The sequence below is a fragment of the Vulpes vulpes genome, chromosome 13 (genome assembly GCF_048418805.1).
Source record: "Vulpes vulpes isolate BD-2025 chromosome 13, VulVul3, whole genome shotgun sequence".
Taxonomy (NCBI): Eukaryota; Metazoa; Chordata; class Mammalia; order Carnivora; family Canidae; genus Vulpes; species Vulpes vulpes.
In genome coordinates this window covers 123215434-123243328 of record NC_132792.1, presented here as the reverse complement: position 1 = coordinate 123243328, position 27895 = coordinate 123215434, and the positions used below count along the sequence as shown (strand labels likewise).

Genomic DNA, 27895 nt, shown 5'->3' with positions numbered 1-27895 from the left:
AGATAAGCTCCCTGAAAAATAAGGATCATCCAGCTATGAAATGAATTAAGAAGGGAAACTGCAAATCTCTTTAGGAAATATTTCTATAGGACACAGATGCATCCATAAACAACTGCTGTGCATTTTGATAAGATTAAATGCTTTCATTGTCAAGGTGAGCCCCATAACTAATCAGTCAGCCAATCAACCAATCAACAATTCCTACTACGTGCACAACTCTCTGCAGCTGTTAGAATGAAATGTAAGATATGGTTCCATCAAGGAAAATATTGCTTATATGGTTAGGTAGATAGAATAAACACATAAAGAGAACATATAGCAATACATGAAAAAAATAAGGCAAACTATTAATAGAAGAATTTCTCTCTCTGCTTTCCTATACACATTTTAGGAATAAGAATACAAAAGCAGTCAATGAGAGCAGAATTTTATTTCTCCAGCTTTTAAAAGCTTAAAAGATTTGGAGCTCTTTAAATATACAGAAATAAATAACCTACAGCAATGGTAATAACTGATCAGAGACTATTGAACATACTAAAACCTCAAAGAAATCTCAGTAATGTTTACTCTCCTGCCTCATTAAATCAGAGTCACTAATTACTTTAACCACTGCTATACACAAGCCACTGTGCAAGGCTTCTTTGAAGGAGCCAAAATGAAATAGATAAAAATACACAAAGAATTCTTACATAAAGCAACAGGACCAGACGCAAGTTCTGAGGGCTGCTCTGTAATTGAAGAAACGGAACTGAAATTCTTAAATTTGTAACTGAAAAGAAACATAGCTATAGGGACACCCGGGTGGCTCTGCGGTTGAGTGTCTGCCTTTGGCTCAGGTCGTGATCCTGGGGTCCTGGGGTACCCTGCACGGAGCCTCCTTTTCCCTCTGCCTATGTCTCTGCCTCTCTCTGTGTCTCTCATGAATAAATAAATTAAATCTTTAAAAAAAGAAAGAAAGAAAGAAAGAAAGAAAGAAAGAAAGAAAAGAAAAGAAAAGAAAGAAAGAAAGAAAGAAAGAAAGAAAGAAAGAAAGAAAGAAAGAAAGAAAGAAAGAAAGAAAGACAGCTATGTAGTTCTATTTATACTGCAAGGATAAAAGCCACACATGAGGTTAAATCCATGTCCTCCTATCCCTTAGTATGGGACACTTTACAATACCACAAACTTATTACTTGGGAAGTAGGGTGACAGTTCATTATGCTATGCTCAGTGCCTGAAATGTGAAGTTGAATAAGACATGGACCCAGTTTGTTGCTGCTGTTTGTTTGTTTTTTTTAAGATTTTATTTATTTATTCATGAGAAACAGGGGGTGGGGCGGTGGGCAGAGACACAGGCAGAAGGAGAAGCAGGCTCCATGCAGGAAGCCTGACGTGGGACTTGATCCCCGGACTCCAGGATCACGCTCTGGGCTGTAGGCAGGCGCTAAACTGCTGAGCCACCTGGCCTGCCCATTGATGCTGTTTTTAAATAAGATTACTGCCAAGTCCAAATACTTGATTTGAAAGAGCCCATGTTACAGCGTTCTTTTCTTTGTTAGGGGGAGGGGGAGGAAATAACTAAAATACAGTCCTGTTTTTCCAATCATTAACTACCTAACCAAGAAGCTAGAGAGCTGGAAAGCCACTACACTTTACTTGTAAAAACTGAACAGAATAATGAATTGTATATAAAAAGTAAATGTCTCTAAAACAAAATGCTGTATTGGTTCAATGTAAAACTATAGCATCCTACATCGAGAAATTTTATTTACACAATATGTATCACACAAGAGCAAGATATAAACAGCTAATATTTCACTGCACTATTACAAATTGTAGAGGTTTCCAAGTAAGAAATGTACTCTGTTAAAAGCTTGAGGAAACTGGGCCTCCAAAACCTGTAGAAAAGGCAGATACAGCCTTGAGGCAAAAATGCTAGGAAGTGATAGAATGCCTTCTTTACAATTTGTAGCTAGGTTATTACCCATGATAAATTGATAACCATTCATTAACTTTGAGAGCAATAGACAACTGGCAGGCTATTTCATGCCTCAAAGAATTTATGGCAAAAATGACAGGTGACTTTGAATTCAGAAAATAAAATGGATTCTTCAGAATTGTTACTTTCATGCATTCTTCTTCTAAATAAACTTGGAAGCAGATATAGGTATTTGCTGCTGATAAGAATTAAAAGTCATGATTTTCTACATCAATGATAAAAGGATTAATGTTTAATCAGTTGCATCAGTCTGTCAATCAACAATATATATGTGAATCAGGCATTAAAGGTACCCTGATACACAATCCACGCTGGATCATAAGAAAGAAGTTATGCAAAACACACATTAACAACCTAAATTTTAAAAGGGTGCAATTTAGAAATTGCTCCCAGGTTCTCCTTAGCTGGCACATCCATGCTGTCAACCACAATACTGGTGTTCCCTAATTAGGGTTTTTGGCTCTTTTTTCTTCTAATTCTCCCTGTTCCCAAACTGATCCATATCTAAGGCTTCTGCAATCACCTACACTCCACTATTTCCAAGAAAACTCCCCCTTGAATTAAAATGATTGTCAACTCTGGCTGCATATTACCATCACCTCAGCCACTTAAAACACACCAAGCCAAGTCCCTACCCCAGGTTAATTAAATCAAAGTCCCCATGCATAGCACTGGGGCATGGTTTTGTTACTGCTTAGTTTCCCTGATGGGCAGTCAAGGTCCAGGCCTACTGTTCCTCCACTGCTCCAACCCTCTCCTTGATCATTTCCACCCGAACATCCCACAGGCACCTCAAATTCTTTTCGGACTCACTCATCCACCAGCACTAAGCTAGAGCTTTTTCTCCTCTTTTTTTCTTTTAAATATTTTATTTATTTATTCATGAGAGACATAGAGAGAGAGAGGCAGAGACACAGGCAGAGGGAGAAACAGGCTCCTCCATGCAGGGAGCCCGATGCGGTACTCAATCCTGGGACTGCAGGATCACACCCTGAACCAAAGGCAGACGCTCAACCTCTAAGTCATCCAGGGATGCCTGGTTATTAGCTAGGTTATTAGCTAATAATAATATTAGCTATAAATAAAATATAATATAAATAAAATTAGCTCTTCTCCTCTTCCTTAACTGACCCCAGGAGCATCACACAGTCCTTCCTCCCAGCTTCCACAGTATTCTGTCCATGCCTCCATAAAAGCATTTATCACAATTTATAGGAACTGTGTATGTGCCTATTTCCCCCATAAGACTGGGCAGCTGTCTTGTTTGTCTGTTTCATTTTACCATCCAAAGCATCCACATACAAGTGGTACAGGCTGCACTGTGATAACCAAAAAGCCAAAGGTTAGATAGATAACAGTTTTTTGTGATAACCAAAAGCCAAAGAGACTAACTAAATGTCTATAGTCAGGTTTAAGAAGTAACTACAAGACTGGAAAACTAGAGACATGGCTGAGGAATGATTAACCAGGTAGACATGGGATCAGAGTCATGAAGGACACAGAAGAAGCAGATGGTATACCTAAGGCTCAGCTTTGTTACACTGAATGGACCACACTGATTAAATCTGACCCTGCACTGAAGCCAAACAGTCCTAAAGAGTCTATCTCCCCAAATTTAAGCTCTTTTCACCCTCACTGCTACAGCCTTTAAGGTAAGCCTCCATCATCTTTGCCTAGCCTTTTAAAAGAGCATCTTAAATCATGTCTACATGGTCCATTTCTTGCCACTCCAGGCTGAGGCTGACCACAGAGTTACCTATAAAAAAACAAATCTCAAAAAAAAAAAAAGAAAGAAAAGAAAAAATCTCCCCCCATTACTCCTTCATGGGGAATTTTCATGTGGCTCTCAGAAAATAAAGCTCAAATTCTCTACCATGCCCTATCCTTTCTCCACCTGCTCTATCTAGCCCTTTCAGCTCTTCTCCCACCATAATAACACTACATTCACACTCAACTGCTCTCCATCAGCCCACACCTTGGTTCTCATATACAAGCTGTTCTTACAGGAAAAAATGCCCAACCCTTTACCCACATTCATCCAAATTTTGCAGAGCTTGCTCAAATGTTCCCTCCTCAATGAGGCTACAGCAGAGGTACACCCCCAGGCATTTAATGATTCTTTCCAAAAGTTTTCCTAGAGGCCCTACTATGTGACAGGCATTGGCATAGCTAATCCTATAGCACTCAGTTCAAACTTGAGTTATGATGGTTATAATGTTGTATTAAAAATATGTGTGATTTGGGGCACCACGGTGGCTCTGTCGGTTAAGTGTCAGTTAACTCTTGACTTTGGCTCAGGTCATGATCTCAGGGTCATGGGATTGAGCCCTGTGTCGGGCCCATGCTCACCAGAGTCTGTCCCTCTCCTTCTACCCTCCCCCAACATACAAATATACATAATTTTTTTTTTAATTTATGATTTTATTTTCTCCATCAGTCTATGTTTCCTGCAGATAAGAGCCATAATTTCTGGTCCAGCTCTCTGTGTTTCTGACTTGGGACCAACAGGGGCCCAGGATGCCAGAACACACCCTTGAGTGCAGTTCACAGCTACAGAGGGCCCCTGGATCAGGCTACAAAGACTGATACTGAAATAAAGGCTAGAACCCACATGTAGAATACAAATAGTGAATCAAAAAGTGAAGGGTCAAAGCAGGTCAATGTGGACAAAGCAGGTAAATGTAACAAGATGGGTATAAAAAAACTAAAGACTAATTTTGAAGAAACATCACAAATACAGCTCATCTCTGCAGGACTTGATACACTTTGTTGCAACACCGCTATAACCTTCGAAGGGCAAAACCATTCTAAACACACTATATTCATCTTTGTAACCATCCTATACATCACCTAGTACTAGGAATGGATGCTCCAAAAGTGTGAATTCACACTTTTGCCAGCAATGATCATACACGTACACATGCACACAATGAATTTGTGTGACTCAGAAGGTAAAACAAAGCCATTAGAAAATCTAAACTTTAGAGCAGGATGACAGAAGAGATCCCATCTAAAACCAGTGACCTGGGATGACTAACACCTAGCATGCAGTACTTATCAAAAGCCTACTTTACTAATCCTACATTATACCTGTTACACGTAGTACTAAAGCCTGGACTGAAATATAAAATTAGGAGCTTTGGACATAAACCATCATGTGGACTGAGCATCAGAGGAAACCATTCTGCAGAGGGGAAACACAGGCAAGCAGAGAGAAGCAGGGATGAGAAAATGCAGGAGAACACGTCTGGGTTCTCAAAGGCTTTCCATCCCTAGTTTCCCTTCCCAACTCACAAGATGCACCCCTGGCCTTCAGTTCTGTCAAACACCCTGGATCCTTCTAACCTATTTGTTGCATAAGCTAGCTCCAAACTGGTTTCTGTTACCTGCAAACAAACACTCTTAAACCAAACAGTAACATGACAAAGCACTTTGCCTCCGCTCCCTTGATTCCATCTAAGAACGTCACTGCCAAAAACATCTACTCCTTTTATAGCTCCGATTTCATTTCTTACTCCTCTTTCCAACAAAGTCATTCAATTAATATCTCCTGAGCATCTGCTTCATGCCAGGCACCACTAGCACCTGGCAGCAGAAAGTCCCCGCACTCAGGTTCATAACCTGGCAGAGGGCTTCTTTCAAACCACAGGTCTTCACCAATTTGTAAAATCAATTTAGTCAGTCCCAAGAAGTGCTTTTTAGAAATGTGAAATATAGGAGAATAAAAAAAAACAGAGATAAAAGGTAAGGTTAAATACTGCTTTCTACAGCTTTTGTTTGAGTTACATATATTTATACTGGATACCAACGTAATACGTATTTCTTACCATGAGTCATGAACAAAAAACTTTAAAAATACTAATGGGTCCCTATTTCCTAAAAACCTCAACAAACGCCAAGAAAGAGGGCAGACAAAAGTTGTGCCTTAGAGAATCCATTAATGCTTTAATTAATAAAAATTATTTTAATTGCCATATCCTTAGTTTATGTTGATTTTTACACGCTTGAAAACAGTTATCAGTTTGCCTCAAGTAGATTAAACATTCCTTCTTGTTTAGTTTTAATTAGCTAAGCAAATCCTTTTCTCTTTGCCTTAAACAGTACAGAGAAAGTTCAAATCAGCATGTCAGAATTATTATAAACTCTTAATTAGCTAAGTATAAATTCAGTAAATTTCTGCCATACTTATAATGAATGCTGACCAAGCAAAACCCACTCATTATTAGAGTAACTCACTATCCAGCTATAAGAGATGACAATTGAGCCTGGAAAAAAGACCATGAGGCAGAAGATGGCTGTGTTCAAATATTATGAAAAGCATACAATGGGTTTGAAGTGTTTAAAATAACTTCTGAAAAACAATAATTGAAGAGAATGTAAGAAAAGTACAGCAAATAAGCCTTGGGCATATTGTCATATTTCTGGTATTTTCCAAGTGTCTTGAGCCTAAGAATCTGAGTTCACTTCAAGGAAAAGGAATTCAAACGTGTTTATTCTCTACTTTAAAGGCTGCCAATCGGGATCCCTGGGTGGCGCAGCGGTTTGGCGCCTGCCTTTGGCCCAGGGCGCGATCCTGGAGACCCGGGATCGAATCCCACATCAGGCTCCCTATATGAAGCCTGCTTCTCCCTCTGCCTATGTCTCTGCCTCTCTCTCTCTCTGTGTGTGACTATCATGAAAAAATAAATAAAATTTTAAAAAAATAAATAAAAAAATAAAGGCTGCCAATCTTTATCAGATAGCAGAAGTTACTACTCCTGACTAGTCAACCAGAATACGTACTGAACACCCAGCATGTGTGCTCTAGGAATCACAAGGAATCCCATAAATGATGCGGAATGTCATGAAATAGTGATATGTTAAAAACCCATCATAAAACCTTAGGACAATTTTAGTGGTGAAAATAATCATGTCACAAGAACATTCTCACAGAGAAACAAAAACCTATCACACAAAGCATAGCAGTCTATTTCCATTTTTTTCAAAACATATACCCATCCTATATGTGCTACTTATTCCTCCATTTCATCAGGCAGAAGTATGTAAACAAAGGTGAAATGTGTAAAAAATTGAAATTGAGAAAACACACTCACATTTTTTTTCTCCCACAAGGAAAGTACTGTCATTATCGCAGTGGCACATACTTCTAGCTCACAGAACAGCCATGTCCATGCATTCGTTCTTATTTATTCTAAATTAATTTTATGTCTGCCTAATTCTAGGTACATAAAGATGAAGGCATTCACAGTTTAGAAAATGAGTAAACACATAAACCCAACTGTAATTTAATTTGGAAATCACACCGGAGAAGAATACTTAATATGGTGTGGTGTGGTGGGGAGAGGAAGGAAGGCTTCCATGAAAGACGTGAGTTTATTTTTTTAGGTTTTATTTATTTATCCATGAAAGACACAGAGAGAGGCAGAGACATAGGCAGAGGGAGAAAGGAGCCTGATGCGGGACTCAATGCCGGGACCTCGGGGATCACGCCCTGAGCCAAAGGCAGACAATGGCTGAGCCACCCAGGCGTCCCAAAAGAAGTGAATTTAAAACAAAGGGGAGGAGGCACCCAGGTAAGGTGTGTATGGAGATGTGGGAGGCCTGCATTTTGAGCCCAGCCACCAGGAGAAGAGTTGGCATGCTGGGTGTGCAGGAGGAAGAGAGAACCACCTCCAGGGAACCTGATGTAGCTGAAATAAATTCAGGGCAGAGACAAGATGAGCCCAGGTTTAAAGAACGGGTCAGAATTTATGACCCTTTTAGGACTTTATGTTATAAGAAATCAAGATCCAGAGAAATTTCAGACAGTTCATTCTAGTGGCTGACAGAGGATGGACTGGTGCATAAGAGATCCAGAGGGAGGGATGCCTGGGTGGCTCAATAGTTGAGGGTCTGCCTTTGGCTCAGGGTATGATCCCAGATCCTGAGACTGAGTGAGTCCCGCATTGGGCTCCCTGCAGGGAGCCTGCTTCTCCCTCTGTCTGGTCTCTGTCTCTCTCTCTCTCTGTATGTCTCTCATGAATAAATAAAATCTTTTTAAAAAGAAAAAGGAAGAAAGAAAGCGGGGGGGGGGGGGGGAGAAAGGAGGAGGAAGAGAAAGAAAAAGACAAAGAAAAAGACAAAGAGATCCGGAGCCAGTAAAACCACTTGTAAGCAGCTGCTCCATGAATGGCACCCAGGTGAGACAATGAAGGCCTGAAGTGACAGTGGTAGGAGGCATGGAAGAAGGAGGGTTCCACACAAACCCTGTAATACAGAAAATAAGGTTAGCTCAACCTGCTGAATGGAAAGAGAGCAAAGGAAAGGAAAAGGTAAAGCAGTGGTTCAAGATGAGGTGGGGGATCCATAGGCACAGAAAGAATTTTAAAGAACAATAGCTAGGAGGGAAATAAGAATGGGTACCAGGTGATGAGTTAGGAAACTACTCATATAGAAATTCAGCCACGAAAAAAAAAAATTTGGACACAAGGCTACAGGATAATCGGACAATGGTTCTGACTAGGGTGATGACAGGGGAGATACTGAGATAAACATATATTTGAGAAATATTTCATTGCTAAAATCAATGGGATTCACTAATCATAAGGTTGTTGGGGCAGAAAAAGGGTGAGAAGACATCAACAATGACCCCCAGATTTCTGATAAGGGCAAAGCAGTGTTACCAATCACTGAAAGTGGGAGAAGCAGATTTAAGAAAGTTTGAGAGGTGCCTGCTGGCTCAGTCAGTTAGGTGTCAGGCTGTTGATTTCAGCTCAAGTCTTGATCTCAAGGTCATGGGTTCTCTCTTCCTCTCCCTCTGGCCCTCCACCCCCTAAAAATAAATTAATTAATAAAATAAATCTGTATCACTAAAACAATGGGAATGTTGTATCATTCTATTATTTTAATATTTTAGCACAAGACATACATACAACACTAGACAAAATTGAATTTTCACATACAATAGGATGGCTCCTCTTTACCTTCATGAAAACTACCCAATATGCCTTTTTTAAATTTACATACAGTTAAATTCACTTTTTAGATACATAGTTCTATAATTTCCACAAATGCACAGACACAGAACAGTTCCATCATCCCCAAAATTCCTTTGTTGTACTCCTTTGTAGTCAACCCCTCTCTCTACCACCTACCCCTGCCGAATGATCTTTTTGGGATGTTGTGCACACACTACCACAGTACTTTGCCTTTGGCCTTTGGTCATTAAGTCTCTATACACAGTAGCCTTTCCATCCTATACCCAGGCACCACCTACCCACTACCCATTCAGTACCTCCATAGTCCATTATTAGAGCAAAAGGCAACTTCTGGAATCCCAGCATGATAAGCATATGCCAAAAAGAACAAGTAGTGCTGTCATATTTATTCAATTTTTGGCCACCCACAGAAGTGGCCTCTGCTGCTGGCCATTTGCTTTCTACCATCACACAACCACCTATCTACCACCTCCTGAAGAGGTAAAGTCTCATCAACTACTTCTTTAATCTGGATCTTTTTACTTTTTCCACAATTTATCTTGGTTGAGAAAAACCTTAAAAATCATAAATCTCACTACCTCCTAGTCTATGCTTGGGTGTTCATATATTAATAGAGGCTAAAGGAATTTACAAAAATGGCTGATTCCAGGGCAGCCTGGGTGGCTCAGCGGTTTAGCGCCACCTTCAGCCCAGGGCCTGATCCTGGAGACCCAGGATCGAGTCCCACGTTGGGCTCCCTGCATGGAGCCTGCTTCTCCCTCTGCCTGTGTCTGTGCCTGTCTCTCTCTCTCTCTCTCTCTCTCTGTGTGTGTGTGTGTGTGTGTGTGTCTCATGAATGAATGAATGAATGAATAAATAAATAAATAAATAAATAAATAAATAAATAAATAATTTTTAAAAAGGCTGATTCCAGATTGGGGAGGCAAGATACAAGATAAACCTGGAACACTTTGTTGTGCCAGAGTAAAAACATGTTCCAAAAAACTATGGAGGGAGATAAAAAAAAATACAAGGACCAACTTAAAGGGGCTCCCGTGAGTCAAATATGTGACAATATCAGCATCAAAACAAACAGGACATTAATAGATTGTAACCCACTGAATAAAATAGTTTTTTTATTGTTCCTAACCTATTAGTTTTAACTTATCTGTAAGGAGCCCATACTGATAAAATTAGGTAAAAAAATGAGAAGGGAGGAAGACTCTTCCTTTGAAGGAAATAAACAGTGATAAATGTGGAAGAAGTGAAGGAGTTAGAAAACCATTATTTTACGATCATCACTGTAGATATTGGTTCAGGCAAAAACCAGTTATCAACAAATGCTAAATATATGGAGGAAAAAAAATGGTGAGGACTAGATGTTTTCAACGGTCTCAAAGTGTCTCTGCAGAGGGGTATCTGGGTGGCTCAGTGTCTCCACACAGGGGCCTCTGGGTGGCTCAGTCAAAGCATCAGCCTTTGGCTCAGGTCATGATCTTAGGGTCCTGGGGTCAATCCCTGCGTTGGGCTCTGTGCTCAGTCCCAGGTCTGACTGTCTCTCTCCCTCTGCCCCTCCCCCTGTTCATGCATGTCATGCTCTCTCTCTCTCTCTCTCTCAATCTCTCTGTCAAATAAATAAAAATCTTTAAAAAAAAAAAAAAGTATCTCCACAAAGACTAGTTTATTAGTTACAAGGGGAAAAACAGGAACTACTCAGCCCAGACAGTATCATGACCACATGATCAAAATTTCACCAATCAAGAACACATAGACATAGTATGCCTCCTGATGTGACACCCTGAGGACACATCAGTTAAGTATGACTCTGGCTGGAGATAAGCTATCCAAGTCTCATCACCAGGAAACATTAGACAAATACTAATTTAAGAAAAATCTATAAAATAACCAGCTTACATTCTTCAAAAATAGTAACATCAGGGGATCCCTGGGTGGCTCAGCGGTTTGGCGCCTGCCTTCGGCCCAGTCCCGAGATCGAGTCTAGGGTTGGGCTCGTTGCATGGAACCTGCTTCTTCCTCTCCCTGTGTCCCTGCCCCTCTCTCTCGCTCTCTCTCTCTCATGAATAAATGAATAAAATATTTTAAAAAATACTAACATCATAAAAAATATAATATCATAACCAACTAAGAAAGGCTAATGAACTATTCCAGATTAAAGGAGACTTCAAGAGTCATGGCAACTGCATGGAATGTGGAATCCTAGAATACATGTTGGACTGGAAGGAAAAACTGCAACAAAAACAAATATTTGGGGGTGCCTAGATGGCTCAGTCAGTTAAGCATCTGCCTTCAGCTCAGGTCATGATCCTGGAGTCCCAGGATCCATGCCCATGACATGCTCCCCAGTCAGCGGGAAGCCGACTACTCCCTCTCCCTCACCTTCTCCCCTCTGCTGATGCTCGCACTCTCTCTCACACTGTCTCTCTCAAATAAATAAATAAAATCTTAAAAAAATATATATTTGGAACCATTGGCAAAATTGGAAAAATGTAACAGATAGAAGTATTGTACGAATGGAAAATTTCCTGGATTTGATTAAGTGTATAGTGGATATAGAAGAGAATATCCTTGTTCTCAGGAAACACCCAAAAATATTAAAAGCAAAGGGACATTATACAATCGACTGTCAATAGTTTAGAAAGAATAAATTGTGTATGTGTGTGTGTCTTTGTAGATAAAGAAAAATAAATATATATAAAGCTAATGTTGCAAAATGTTAAAATTTGCTGAATTTGGGTAAAGGACATATCAGAGCTCTCTGTACTATTCCTTCAATTTCTCTATAATTTTGAAATTATTCCATTAAACTTTTTTAAAGAGATTTACCTAACTTTATTTTTTTTAAGATTTTATTTATTTATTCATGAGAGACACAGAAAGAGAGAGAGGCAGAAACACAGGCAGAGAAGCAGGCTCCATGCAGGGAGCCCGATGCGGGACTCGATCCCAGGACTCCAGGATGGGCTGAAGCAGACGCTCAACTGCTGAGCCACCCATGCATCCCAAGATTTGCCTAACTTTAAAACATATTTAAAATAAGAATGCATTCATGCTTCATCTCTAATTTAACCATAATTAGCAAGCTGCCAAAAGATATTTCCAATGGAAGAAATCTAAAAATCAATGTGATAAAAAGCACAGATAAATATTTTATAAGAGAATTAAAGCTTTAGCTAGTACAGCAATTATGCATCAGTGTTCAGCTTATTGTTTCAGTCAGATTTCATTTTGGGCATCCGGGATCCCCCAAGTAAGATTAAAACACTTTATCTCTTATCTATAAATAGATCATTACTTTTGAATACAAAATACTTCTAAAAATGTAGGAAGATGCGATCATAGTCAACCAGGTACAAAATTGCCCAGCTACCAAGTCTATCTCCTGATCCCATGAGTCTCTAAAAGCTAATTAGCTTGGGGGATCCCTGGGTGGCTCGGGGGTTTAGCACTTGCCTTTGGGGCCCAGGGGTGTGATCCTGGAGTCGCGGGACCAAGGCCCGCATCGGGCTCCTGGCATGGAGCCTGCTTTTCCCTCTGCCTGTGTCCCTGCCTCTCTCTCTCTCTATCATGAATAAATAAATCAAATCTTTAAAAAAATAAAAAATAATAATAATAATAAAAGGTAATTAGCAGGATGCACAATTCAAATACAGAAAGTAGAGGCCATTCAGGCCAATCTTGGGAAACAAAATCCTCAAGAAGGTATTATATAGGATGTTTTAGCTATGAATAATTCTATTTTTAAAAATGTAAGCATTCGGTGCAACCCAGGTGGCTCAGGGGTTTAGCACTGGCTTCAGTCCAGGGCCTGATCCTAGAGACCCGGGATCGAGTCCCATGTCAGGCTCCCTGCATGGAGCATGCTTTTCCCTCTGACTGTGTCTCTGCCTCTCTCTCTCTCTCTCTCATGAATAAATAAATAAAATCTTTAAAAAAAATAAATAAGTAAAAATAAAAAATAAAAAATAAAAATGTAAGCATTCATCCAAAATACTTGATTTTAGTTTTCTAATGACCCCTGATGCTATTTAAGTACTAAACATATGAGAAGAGGGGCACGTGGTGGCTCAGTGGTTGAGCATCTGCCTTTGGCTCAGGTCATGATCCCGGGGTGGGACCGAGTTCCACATCAGGCTCTGGGAAGGAGCCTGCTTCTCCCTCTGCCTATGTCTCTGCCTCTCTGTGTGTGTCTCTCATGAATAAATAAATAAAAATCTTTAAAAATTAATAAATAAAAAAATTTAATATATGATATACAAACTAAAGGTTAATTACCAAGCACAAGCCACAAATGGTCTCAAAAAAGAAAAAAAAAAAAACCCACACAACACATTTCTACAAACCCGCTCACCTAGCTCCCATGCAGAAACTGCCATAAGTAATTACAATAATCAGATGCTTTCAACTTTGTGAAAAAGGACCCAGAAAAGTGACAAGCAGCCTTTTCTGCTCTTTAATGAGTAGACTGAAGCACACTTTGTTTTTAAATTTTTAATCAAGAATATATAGCATATGGTTAAAAAGTCAGAGTACAAAAAGATTACCTTGCCTTGCTCCCCCAAAAGGCAATTATACTTTAAACATCTCATTTTGAAAGACTCTGGCAGTTGCCCTCAATTTTCTAAATAGTACACTTTTTACATCTATTTTTTCATTTAACACCTTTAGATATTATTAGACATTAACCTACTAGGACATGACGCTGGAGCCAAATTCTGCTTCCCACACACACCTTTCTCCCTTCTTCTCAACGTGTGTCACTAATAGACTGGTTATTTGTAAGACATACTTCTGATTTCATTTCTGTTCTACCAACTACAAAAGATCATAACTCCTCACAGAATAAGGCTATCAGAACCTATGCTTTTTCTTCACATCCTCCCAACTTCTGTCAGCTGTAGTTTTTTTTTTTACATTGTCAAGATTTGAAATTTACATTCCAATTTAGAATCATAATTAAGTAAGTATTTAATGCACTGTCTGAAGCAGTTCTTAAAGTGCGATGTACATCAGAATCACCCAGAGAAGCAGTTAAAATGCAAGTTAAAAGGTCTTACCTGGGGATCCCTGGGTAGCTCAGTGGTTTGGCGCCTGCCTTTGGCCCAGGGCACGATCCTAGAGTCCCGGGATCGAGTCCCGCATCAGGTTCCTGGCATGGAGTCTGCTTCTCCCTCTGCCTCTCTCTCTCTCTCTCTCTATGTCTATCGTGAATAAATAAATAAAATCTTTGAAAGAAAGAAAGAGAGAAAGAGAGAGAAAGAAAGAAAGGCCTTACCCAGTGAGTTTTTGATTGGTTCTATCTGGGGTGTGGCCTGAGACTGAATTTCTAACAAGTTCCCAGATGATGCTGATGCTAGTGGTCTGGAAATCTACCTTTGAGAATACTGTTCACCAGAGGACTACATAGTACATCAATTAAGATTACGTTTCATATTAGAGAGGAAGACAAACCATGAAAGACTCCTGACTCTGGAAACAAACTAAAAGTTGCAGAAGGGAAAGTGGGTGGGGGGTGGGGTAACTGTGTGACAGGCATTAAGGAGGGCATATGATGAGATGAGCACTGGGTGTTTGTTATATGTTGGCAAATTGAATTTAATTTTTTAAAAATTAATTTAAAAAAAAATAAAATACAGGGGCACCTGGTTGGCTCAGTGGTTGAGTGCCTTTGGCCCAGGGCATGATCCTAGAGTCCTGGGATCGAGTCCCCACATCAGACTCCCGCTGGGGAGCCTGCTTCTCCATCTGCCTATGTCTCTTCCTCTCTCTCTGTGTCTCTCATGAATAAATAAGTAAAATCTTTAAAAAAAAATAAAATACATAAAATTTGGGGGAAAAATATTACATTTCATTCTTTAATGTCAAGATCCTTTTGCCACTCAAAAAAGAACGTTCTGGGGCTCCATTAAGCATCCATCTCTTGATTTCAGTTCAGGTCTTGATCTCAGGGTCATGAGTTCAGCCCCAGTGTGTGAGGGAAGGAGGAAAGGAGTGAAGGAGGGAGGGAGGGAGGGAGGGAGGGAGGGAGGGAGGGAGGGAGGGAGGAAGAAAGGAAGGAAGGAAGGAAGGAAGGAAGGAAGGAAGGAAGGAAGGAAAAAAAACAAAAAAAAAAAGCATGTTCCTAGTACCACAATTAAATGCAATCTTTCTGCCTACTACCAATTGCTCCAAAGCACACAACACATTTTAATTTGATTCATATTTAAATCACAATTTATTACACTATTTCCCCCTTTGGAATTTGCTTTCCTTTACGGTGTGTGTGTGTGTGTCTGTGTACCTATAATTTAGATTAGGAAACTAATGGCCTTCTCTTCTATTGGAACCAAATGGATGTTGCAGTCATTCTGGGGTTTTACTGCACCACAGGGAGTTTTACTGTTTCCTAGAGCTCAGGGGAGAGGTTTAGAAGTGGAGGTATATATTTAAGAGTCATCAATTTATAGGCAGTGTTTTAAGAGATAACCAAGGGTGATCACTAGGTACACAAACTTGGTAACAAATCTGTCTCAGGTTCTTTACACATACATGTAACAGTATTCAGCCATAAAAAAAAAAAAAAATGAAGTTGATCCATGCTACAACAAGGATAACCTTGAAAACATTATGCTAGGTGAAAGAAGCCAATCACAAAAGAGAACATACTACATGATTCCACTTACATGAAACTATCTAGAGTAGGCAAATTCATAGAGACAGAAATTAGGTTAGAGGTTACTAGGGGCATAGGGAAGGGGGAGGGGGAGTTACTGCCTAATGGTTACAGAGTTTCAGTTCAGGATGATTAAAACAGTTTTGGAAACATAAAAGTGATGGTTGTGCAATGCTGTAAATCTAATTAAGGCCACTAAATTGTATACTTTAAAATGGCTAAAATGACATAGTTTATATTATTTTAACATTGAAAAAAAAAAAGAATCAATGAGCAGCTGTGGATAAATGGCTAAGCAAGGGCAAGAGCGCAAGCAGAGAATGAAGAAAGCTATTATGTTATCATGACAAGAGAAAGAGTATCTTGGATTAGGGTAACCAGTGGAGATGGAGGAAGTGTGTGGATTCAATATCTTTGAGAAGTAACACCCAACAGATTATGCTAGTGGATTGAATATAGTGGAGCAAGAGAAAGAGACAGACAGAGGGACTCAGGGCTACTTCCAGCAGCATAGCTCCCTAAGCTAACACTGTTTAGCCTCAGTAGGAAATGCAAGATAGGGTGTACAAATCTCCAAAAATGATGTCTTTTCAATTATAAAGCAATATAAAGACTTAACAAATGTCCAGACTAAAGAGAAGAAAAGGCTGTCCAAAGTTTTCCCTTTTCATAGACGTTATGTGCCACCTGAAAGAACACAAAACCTCCCATAAAATATTCTTGAAAATACTGAATCTTCAATATAGAAATATCGAAGCCTAGATCTAGCTATCAAGTTATAATTTATGGGGAAGGAGGAATATATTAAACAACTTTTGGGGATACAATCAGAAAAACCCAGATTTGGGAAAGTCTAGAGGCAAAAAAACAAAGTTTCTTCAAAGAAGAAACTGCAAAAATAAATTGCAAAAAAAAAGAAGAAACTTCAAAATAAATTGCAAAAGAGAGAGAGAGAGAGAGAGAGAGAGAGAGATACAGAATGAATTAATAGTTAAAAATCAGTATCAAAAGGGGATGGTTCCTTCAGCCCAGGGTGTGATCCTGGAGTCCTGGGATCGAATCCCACATCAGGCTTTCTGCATGGAGCCTGCTTCTCCCTCTGCCTGTGTCTCTGTCTCTCTCTCTCTCTTTCTCTCCGTGTCTCTCATGAATAAATATATAAAATCTTTAAAAAAAACACACACACACAAAAGGGGATCAATGTTGTACAACAATGTTGTACAATATTGTTTTTGTCCTAAAAGCCACTTAATTGGTCACTTTAAAATGGTTACTTTTATGTTATGTAAATTTTACTTTAAAAAGTAAAAAAAAAAAACACTATCAACCAATTACAATGTATTCCTTATTTAATCCAGATTTGAACAAACAAAAAATGAGAATTGGAAACATTTAAAAACTTAATGTCTAGCAATTTTATTTTTTTTTAATTTTTTTTTATTTATTTATGATAGTCACAGGGAGAGAGAGAGAGGCAGAGACACAGGCAGAGGGAGAAGCAGGCTCCATGCACCGGGAGCCTGACGTGGGATTCGATCCCGGGTCTCCAGGATCGCGCCCTGGGCCAAAGGCAGGCGCCAAACCGCTGCGCCACCCAGGGATCCCAATGTCTAGCAATTTTAAAACAATATTGTTAATTATCTTAGTTATAACAAGATTTTGACTATTCTTTAAAAGAGCCCTATAGGGGATCCCTGGGTGGCGCAGCGGTTTGGCGCCTGCCTTTGGCCCAGGGCGCGATCCTGGAGACCCGGGATCGAGTCCCACGTCGGGCTCCCAGAGCATGGAGCCTGCTTCTCCCTCTGCCTGTGTCTCTGCCTCTCTCTCTCTGTGACTACCATAAATAAATAAAAATTTAAAAAAAAAAAGCCCTATAACTTATGGGGCACTCGGGTGGCTCAGTAGTAGGTCAAGCATCTGACTCTTGGTTTCGGTTCAGGTCCTGATTTCAGGGTCATGAGATTGAGCCCCGTGTTGGGCTCCGTGCTCAGCGGGGAATCTGCTTGGGATCCTCTCTTCCTCTGCCCCTACCCACCTGTGCGCAATCTCTAAAATAAATAAATAAATATTTTTTGAAAAGAGAGAGATATAAAAACATTTACACATCCAGCAATTGATGCTTGACATGTGCTCCCTAATAACTGCATGAAGGCTTATTTTGAACTCCAACATCTGCAGTATTACTTCCACCGAAGCAAGGCTTTCTCAGGTGGTAAACTTTTTCATTCCATTGAAGTGTGCAACTCCAACCCTACCCTGCTCATCTCCTGAGGCCAAGGAAAGAAGTCACTCAGCATGAATTCCCAACATACCTCCCTCTGCCTCCAGACTTCACCAGTATCTTCACCAATGCTGACCTCTTCCAAACAACCTAATGTGCCTTCACCAATCAATCTATGAAACTGCTTCCCTGCAAATCACTAATAACCCCTGGATTTTCAAATCAAAACAGTAGCCTGTGTTTTTAGTCTCAATCTATTCAACTTCTCTAAAGGATTTACACTCTATGAGCCACCCTGCCCTCTTGAAACCATCTTTTGTGGCATCTATGACCACCTCCTTGTTTCATTTCCACTGTCTCTCTTCCACCATTATCCTGTTCCCCTAAGGGAACACAATGTTCCCTTAAACTCCTAACCTCCTCTCACCCAGAGGCCTCGCCTGGGCTATGTCATACATCCCTGTGATACCCACAATCACCTGCACCTGGCACAATACCTGAACCACTGCTCAGCAAATGTTTGTTGAAGTAAATACACACCCACACAGGCAATGTGGAGCTGGCAAGAAAAGGCAAAGGGACCAAACACAGAAACAGTAGCAGAAAACAGACCTATTCAATGACACACACTCTAGTAAAAAATACCTAGAGAAACAAAAGGGGAACGAGGCACCAAAATCCAAAGAACTAACTTTCCTTGCAAAGGACCTAGTCATATACTGGTCTTTACAGGAAATGAATATAGACAAAGGAGAATTTCAATTAACAAAAATACTTTCATTATAGCATGTTTTTCTCCCATGCAATCAAGAGTTCAGATGCTTTACTATGCACCAGTGACACTACTCAGCTTAAAGGCAACTGAATATTTGCATTCATCTCTCAATTCCTGGTGCTGCATGCTTTAAAAATCTCAAACCTTTCTTAGATAAAGAGAATTTAACATATAAATATTAAGTCCTTGTCAAAATCATAGGAGGGCTATAAAATTGACTAATTTTAAGTCATATTTTTATACAATCACCAACTCTAACCAGTTTATTAAACAACACTCTAGCTGCTTTAGAATTATTAGGACTTCTCATAGAAAGATTAAATTACTTAAATCTCACAGATTTCTCACTTAAATTAACCTAAAAGTATTTACTGAAGAACTACTTTGTGAAAAGCATTGTTTATAGGCTTAATTAATATATCCATATAACTCCAAGTAATAAAAGTATTAAGCACCATTTTAAACTAATCAATAATTATTGGTCATTTAATGTTTAAGTATTACTCTTTCCCAGGTGGATCAGAGACTCTTTCTATATCATATATATCTCTGAATACTCCAATATCCAGTAATCACACAGATTCTTGAACTGTGTACAGTCTACACCACAAGAATTAACACAACAGTCTGTCATTTGTTTTCTCATTTGTTTACTTTAACAATTAACATAAGCTTGAGAAGGAAGACTGGCACTTGATCTCCCCTTTGGCTTTCAGCCTGCCCAACATCTCACACAGTCCTTAGCACACAGTCAGCAGCTATTAACTACTTATTGATTAATCCAATTGTCTGCAGCCCTGTCACTGTGTTCCTCATTTCTTTATCTAAGTATTTATTAAGTACCTACTATGCCAGTCTCTACATGAAGACCTAAGAATTCCTCTAACAGTAAATAGACACAGTTCCTCAGGAAGGTCAGAGTATGGTAGAAGACATAAATAAAAGAATGGGAAATCCCAACATAAAGCAAAGTGTGCAGAGTGCCTGGGTGGCTCAGTCAGATAAGCATCCAACTCTTGATTTCGACCCAAGTAATGATCTCAGATCCAACACTGTGTGGGTTCTGTGCTAGGGGTGGAGCCTGCTTAGGATTTTCTCTCCCTCTCCCTATGCCCCTCTCTCCTTCAATCACACACATGCTCTCTCTCAAAAAAAAAAAAAAAAAAAGAATAAAGTGTGCCATGATGGGAGAAATACAGGATGCTGGGGTGCCTGAGTGGCTCAGTCGGTTGGGTGTCTCACTCTTCATTTCAGCTCAGGTCATGATCTCATGGCCATGGGATCAAGCCCCATGTCAGGCTCTGCACTCAGTGGGGAGTCTGCTTCTCTCCCTCTTCCTCTGCCCCTTCCTACCATTCACAGTCACACATGTACACTCTCTCTAAGATTAAATAAATAAATCTTTAAAAAAACAAAAAAAAGGCAGGATGCTATGGAAAAAACCTAAGAGAAGCACTTAAACCAGATTAGGAGAGGCACAAGAAGGGTGCTGGAAAAAGTGCCATGTAAGCTGAAATGTGAAGAATATGTAGAAATTAGCTAGGAAAAGGGTATAAGGCAGGGGATGAGAAAGAGAGAAAGAACAATATATGCAAAAGCCAAAGGCAAGGAAAAATATGGACCACTTAGGGACCCAAAAGTAATTCAATTTGGCTGGAGTACAAAGATGGGGAAAAGAACGTCAAGAGGTCCAGCTGGAGGGATCCCTGGGTGGCGCAGTGGTTTGGCGCCTGCCTTTGGCCCAGGGCGCGATCCTGGAGACCCGGGATCGAGTCCCACATCGGGCTCCTGGTGCATGGAGCCTGCTTCTCCCTCTGCCTGTGTCTCTGCCTCTCTCTCTCTCTCACTGTGTGCCTATCATAAATAAATAAAAATTTTTAAAAAATAGTAAGAGGTCCAGCTGGAATGGAAAAAGAAGCCATAGCCATATTTGTCTTACAAACTATCCCAAGAGCAATGAAAAACCACAGGAGAGGTTGAAGGCAAGGGAGGGCCATGAGCAGATATTTATTTTTAGAAGAATCATTCTAGATATAGGGAAAAGGAACTGGAGAGAGCAAGCCTCGAGGCAGGAAGAGAGGCTGGCTGTGTAGTGACAGAGGAGGAGGGGATCATGAGAGCCGAACTAAGGAAGTAGCAGCAGGGTGCAGCAAAGTGGAAAATCTGAGAGCTATTTATGAAAAGGAATAATGAGAGCCTGGTAATGACGGGGTATAGCAGATGAGGGAGAGGGAAAATAAGGGATGGTAGCCAGGGTTGTAACCTGAGCAGGTGAGGTAAGACAAGAGAAAGTGGTATTGGTCTGAAAAAAAGATAAGGACTGGAATTTCAGAGTGAGGTTTAAGTGTCTGTGAGTCAACCAAGAAGAGATAACCAATAGGTTACCTGAGATATGAGTCTAGAACTAGGGAAAGCACTTAGAACTCAGATAAAGATATAAAAATCAATTATTCCTAATTGCCAAAAGGTGGAACCCCAAATACCCAACAAATGATGAATAGATGAACAAATACATTCTAGGAGATGGAAATTATTCAGCTATAAAAAGGAATGAAGGGGAGCTTGGGTGACTCAGTAAGTCGGTTAAGCATCTGACTCTTGATTTCAGCTCAGGTCATAATCTTAGGGTTCTGGGATGCAGCCCTCATTGGGTTCTGCAATCAGCAGAGAGTCGGCTTGGGATTCTCTCTCTCCCTCTGCCCCAAACCCCCACCTTGTGCATTCTCTCTGTAAAATAAGTAATTCTTAAAAAGGGTAGGGGAATGAAGTAATGACATGTGATACAAGAGGATACACAATAAAAACTACCTAAGTGAAAGAAGCCAGACACATTTATACAGAATGTCCAGAATTGGCAAATCCATGGGAAGTGAATATATCTTACTGCTTGTCTGGGCCTCAGGAAGAGGGGAGGGTGGAGAGTGACTGCTGACAAGGCTACAGCATTTCTTCTTCCAGTGCTTAAAATGTTCTAGTATTAGAGAGTGGTGAAGGTTGCACAATTTTGTGAATGTACTAAAAACCATTGAATTGTACATTTTAAAGAGGTGGGTTTTATGGTATGTGAGTTACATCTCAATTCAAAAAAAAAAAAAAAAGGAAAAAAGTCATGGGTAATTGCTCCTATATGGAGCAATCCTCCTGCCAATAACAACTTGTAAATTCTGAGCAAAATGCAAAAAGCAACTACCCAAAGGCACCTTATGGTATTTATGGCATATTAAAAGTTTTTACTGTGAAGCAATAGCTTGAATTTATTTTATTTTATTTTTTTAATTTATTTTATTTTTTATAAGATTTATTTATTTGAGAAAGAGTGTGTGTGCACATGGGCACGTGAGTGGGAAGGTGGGCAGAGAGAGAGAGAGAATCTCAAGCAGGCTCCACGCTGAGTGCAGAGCCCAACCCTGGGCTCAATCCCAGAACCCTGAGGACCTGAGCCAAAACCAAGAGTCAGACATTCAACCAACTGTGCCACCCTGGAGCCCCTAAATTTATCTTGTTCCTGCTCAAAGTTATGTTACCTAGATTTCACTTTGTTATTCTACAACAAGTAATGCAGAAGTGTGGTACAAAAAGAGAACACTAGTATAGGATCCTAAGCTATTTTTTGAAAACTACCAATAAATGAATGATGGGGTTCATGCTCTGAATACGAGTCTTTTACTTTGTCATTCTTGCACATCTAGTGCAAGGTATACACAGTGTACCCTAGATTTTAACACTATCTTGCGAATTCTAATGGAGCACTTCTATTCCCTACACTCCTCTGAACCTTGTGCATTATACCATTTCTATCCCTGTTTCACATATAAGGAAACAGACACAGGAAGTTAAATAACAGCCAATGTGACAATGCTATAAACTATCAGATTCAGAAACTCTCTCAACTGGTGCTTCTCAGACTTTAAGATGTACACAGATCACCTGGAGACCTTGTCAAAATGTACACTCTCATTATGTTGCTCCCTGGCTGGGCCTGAGATTTCACATTTCCAAAAAGCTAGGTCTACTTACACTAATGCTGCTGGCCCAGAGGCCAGGGCTATTAAGATTCTAAGCAACTGTGCTCTGCTACCCAACTAAGCACTTAGAGGGTGGTATTTAACTTAGGACCTAGTGACCTAAGCAAAAAAGCGTTGATATCCTAAATTCAAGTCTATGTGAAAAGTTTTGATTTACAATACTTTTCAGACTTACCTAACATCCACTTGATCTGTGCAATGTCCTTTTTCCTTTCTTAGGACAGAAACCTATTTCTCCCTATTCCCATGCAAATACACAATAAAAAAAAAAAAAAACTCCTTTTTTGGGGCTCTGGGAGGTGGGAAGCTTTTCAACTTAGCATCTGACTGAATATAACAAGTAAAAACAGACACATCACTAAGACACAAAACTCTTGACTTATCCATTCTCAAATATGCCACAAAAAGCTGCAAATGACAGCTTGTCTCTGGATTACTCCAGCTCAGCAATTTTTTAAAGAAGGGATTACAAAATGAAAATGTTCCAACTAGTCATGTTTCTCTATTAAAAACAACATGCTTCAGGCTCTTGCACTTACAGACATCTCTGATGTGAATTGAAAATGATTTGCTTGTTTGAATCTAGGCCAACATTAAAATATGGTTAATTTGTAATACACTTAAACCTAATTTCTCTATCTCAAAATCAAGCTGTTTCTAAAAATTATCTTGTAGTCTCTTTTAAAGACTCTTCAGAGTTTTCTTTGTTTATGCATTGTTTTTCCTCCTTAAAGGATACCTGAATAAATGTAATCAAAGAATTTATTAGAATTTGAAATTAAAATGTAGTCTTATTGACCAAATTAACTATAATAGCTTTCTCTAGAAGGTATCTTACGTTTTGAAAATGCCCACTTTCTAAAATCACTAGTTACCATGATTGTATTCTAATGTTCATTTTGAAACACGGAGAACCACTTGAAGAAAAGGGCAGAGGGAACTCTTATTTACAGCACACTTGCCAGAGAGTAGGTACAAGCCAGGCAGTTGGGAAGACATGGGTTTATGACAGCCTTGAGTGACTATGTAACCTACGGGCAAGTTTTCCTAAACTTACTAGGTCATATAGTAAACACTCAATTACATAGTTATTATTGCAACAAATATTATAGAATCCTTTTTATAAAAAAGAAAATGAAAGCCCATGGAATTTATACAACTCGTTGAAGGTCACATAATAACTGAAAAAGCTAGAATAAGTCCAGCTTTCTGACTCCAAACCCCAGGATTTCTCCTCTGACCCATATGCTGCATTTCTAATGCGGAGTTATCAATTGCTTAGCTGAGATATCAAATACTTTTCAGGCACTAAGAATGGATCTTTAACATTAAAAAGCCTACACTGGTACTATAGCACAAAAGCTACCTACACCTACACTGTTGGTACTAAGACAACCAATTATTAAGTATCAAGCACCTGGAGAGAAAGAAAAAACAAAAGTCAATCTCCAGTAACCTAATATATACTTTCTTTAAAAAAATATTTTATTTAATCATTTGAGAAAGAGAGAGCACGAGGGAGGGGAGGGGTTAAGGACACAGGGAGAGGGAGAAGCAGACTTCCCACTGAGCAGGGAGCTCTCAAGGGGCTCGATCCCAGGACCCCAGATCATGACCTGAGCTGAAGGCAGGCGCTTAACCGACTGAGCCACCCACCCCAGCCTAATACATATTTATGTAACTAAGGGCAAATATGACTGAGAAAATTAGCTCCGAAGGCCCTCTCACTTTTCCATTCTAACAAACATCTGTTGAAAACCTGTGAGAACATGGTGCTGGAGACTGAGTTATAATATACCAAACATTATGACAAGGATTAAGACTAAAGACCAGGACAGCTTGAAACAAGAAAAATAAACTAACCTAAACCACAATAAAAGTATCTAATAACTGGTGCTTTAAGGGATAGATTTAATTTAATTGCATCTCAGGACATACAACACCTAAAGTACAGCTAAATACGGTGTATAAAGGTGCCAGCAGTGAGGAAGTACCTGTCTACGCATGTGCACGACCTATCCTCTATCCTGGAGGCAGGGCAGGGTCATGGTTCATAGCTTGGGCCTGCAGTCACAAAGACCTGACTTTAATATCCAGCTCTGTCGCTTACAGCTGAGTGACTTTGGTCAAGTAATCTCTATTTAAGCTTCACTTCAACTGTCAGATGGGAATAAAAACAGCACTTATTTTAAAAGGTTATTCATTTAGCACACTTTTATTGAAGCTACAGCTTGCCATGTGGCATTGTGCTAGGCAGAGTGGGTTAGGTATAAAAATGCATGTGCTCAGCATGTGTCCAGAACAAAGCAGGGATTTTTGTCTGTATTGTTCCCTGCTGTAGCCTCAGACCTAGAACAGCAACAGATATGTAGAAGACTTGCCATAAATATTGTGATAACTATGAATAAAGTGTATATGTTTTTATGTGATTTGCATATATGAATACATTGGTAAAAATGCCACTTGGGATGAAGTCTAAGGAAAGATGTACCTTTTTTTTAGTTTAAGTCTGCTCGAGGTTACAGCAGATATTACAAACAAAATGGGAATTTGTTCAAAGCCAGAGATTTTAAAAATATACATTTCTAACTGCAACATTTAAGCAAGAATAATAAAAAAATCTGCAATAACTGCTATTCAAAGGAAATAGTATGATTTGTAAGAAGAGCCAAGGATCACCTATATAAGAAAATTCAGGCAAAATTACTATACTAGATATCCTAGTAATTTCTAGGATATTTCCTGACTTGGGGAAATTGTCATCTAAAATGTGTGAATGGAAAGTAAATAAATAAATAAAAAATAAAATAAAATGTGTGAATGGTACTTTTATCAAGAAAAATAATAATTTCTAATTCTCCCTATTATCGGTCACAGCCTAAAATAATTTAGTCAAAACTTCCCTAAATGATCTGTGATACAAAGCATCCTGCTGGAAAAAGAAGTTTCCTATTGGTTACTCACCCATTCCTACATAGGGGGATAGAATATAAAATGTGAACACAGGCTGTGGGTTTGGAAGGACTTCTTTTTAGAGTTAACTGTATAATTCTTTTTTTGCTAGGACAGAATTTTTAAGTGTTCTGTTAATTGGGGAACACATACAATAGGTGAAATCAAATTCCTAAAGTTCGGGACGCCTCGGTGGCTCAGCAGTTGAGTGTCTACCTTCGGGCAGAGTGTGATCCTGTGGTCTGAGATAGAATCCAGCATCAGGCTTCTTGTGGGGAGCCTACTTCTCCCTCTGCCTATGTCTCTGCCCCTCTCCCTCTCTCTCTCTCTCTCTCTCTCATGAATGAATAAATTTTTTAAAATCTTTAAAAAAAAACTCCTAAAGTTCAATGATCAATAAAAAGAATAAGTTGTTTAGTGTCAGGTGGGTCAGAAACTATTCCCTCCCCCACGCCCTATTTAGATTCAGCCTTCTTGAGCATATACACTTGTTCGGGTCTCTCTTTTTTAACATTTTATTTATGTTTTTCTAAGTAGGATCCATGCCAAATGTGGAACCCAATGCAGAGCTTGAACTCATGACTCTGAGATAAAGACCTGAGCTGAGATCAAGAGTTGGACACTTAACCAACTGAACCACCCAGGTGTCCAAGTCTCTCTCTCTCTTTTTTAAAGATTTTATTTATTTATTCATGATAGACACAGAAACAGAGAGGCAGAGACATAGGCAGAGGAAAAGCAGGAAGTTCCATGCAGGAAGCCCGATGCGGAACTTGATACCGGGATCACGCCCTGAGACACTCAATGGCTGAGCCAACCAGGCGTCTCTCTCTCTTTTTTTTTTAAGATTTATTCATTTGAGAGAGAGAGAGAGAGGGGGGGGGGGAAGAGACAGAGTACGTGTGTGTGTGCGCGCACGCACAACCATGGGGGAGAGGGGAGATGCAGAGGAAAAGAATTTCAAGTAGACTCCCTACTAAGCATGGAGTCCAACACAGGGCTGGATCTCACAACCCAACACAACCTGAGCCAAAACCAAAAGTTGGACGCTCAACTGATTTAGCCACCCAGGTGCCTCCAAGTCTATTATTTTTAATAAGAGAAGTCCAGTTCCTGAGACTCCATGTGAGATTTTTGTCATATATGTTTAAAATACCTTTAACTGAACATTTTACAAAATAAAACAGTAAACATACAAAGAAGTAAAATGCACCTTCAAGAACTCATGAACCAGCTTCAACAATTATCAACATCTTTTTTACCATGTTAAAGTATTTCAAAATCCTTAGCAAGAGAAGACTAATAAATTCATGGGAACCATAGCAATCAATCCTCTTTTGCTCCTCCCACTCTGCTACTTTGGGCCTGATAAAATGAAAGCAAATCTCAATGTAATCCAAGTAACCTTGGCCCCACCCTAAGGATCTCTGTATATCTTAGTCTTTAAAATAACCAACAGGGAAACAATACTATACACACATTATGGATATAATAAACCTGCTGCAGATACCGTTCGGTCCATAAGCAATCTCCTTTCTCAGGAGCTCAAAAAACTTCTGTAACTTCTAACTGTTCTTCCATAACATCAAAGCGATCCTCAGTTTGCCATCAGAAGGAATTTTCTGAGACAGGCCCAGGCATACAATCTTTATATGAATGGTCTCACCGAAGGTTGTTGGGTGTAAAGCTATGGTAGTCCTAATCTTCAATGTTACAGATTAGACACTTCTTATCACTCCATAAACTGATTCATCATGCATCTATATATATCACATACGTATGCATCCACGTGGTACAAGCTGGTATCTTATTTCTTAGATTTTTTTTCACAGCTACAATGGCTGGTGGACCAATGTACCCCCATTCCTGGCCTACACCAGTAGTAAGTATAAGCCTTCTGCCTCACCTCAGATTAGCAGCCACTCAGAGGTTTAAGTACACGTCCTCCAACACATCAGGATATAAACAGCTATTCAATCAACCAGCAACTTCTTCTACACATCTAAGAAACACACAACTTTAGCCAATAAAGTTTCTTTTCTTTTTTGGACACAAAAAATAGCTTCCTTTATTGATGTGGAATTAAAACACAGCAAATTATTTTCTAAACAAAAATACTATGGATGATTACAAAACACCAAAAACCCACTGGCATCAAACCAACAACTATCACTGCATCTTAACTTGAAAGCAGTACCTGACAGATAGCGGACAGCATGGGAGCACAGCTGTTACTGTGCAGTGAGAATCTCAAATACGGACTGTTTAGCCAATAAAGTTAAGGTAACAAGTTCTACATGTTTTATAAACACAGTAAC

The 27895-nt window shown here is 39.5% G+C and overlaps 1 protein-coding gene across 4 annotated transcripts in view; it reads right to left on the bottom strand.

Annotated features, from left to right (window-relative positions):
* The window catches only part of SMYD3 (SET and MYND domain containing 3), a 703593-nt gene that overhangs the window by 639849 nt on the left and 35849 nt on the right, over positions 1-27895 (bottom strand). The window contains exon 1 of one of the 4 annotated variants that reach the window (XM_072732820.1): positions 14010-14148. The exons of the other annotated variants lie outside the window; for them this stretch is intronic. The gene's annotated coding sequence lies outside the window, so the exon portion shown is untranslated. Of the gene's footprint in view, positions 1-14009; positions 14149-27895 lie in introns of those variants that run through there. 4 annotated transcript variants of the gene reach the window in all.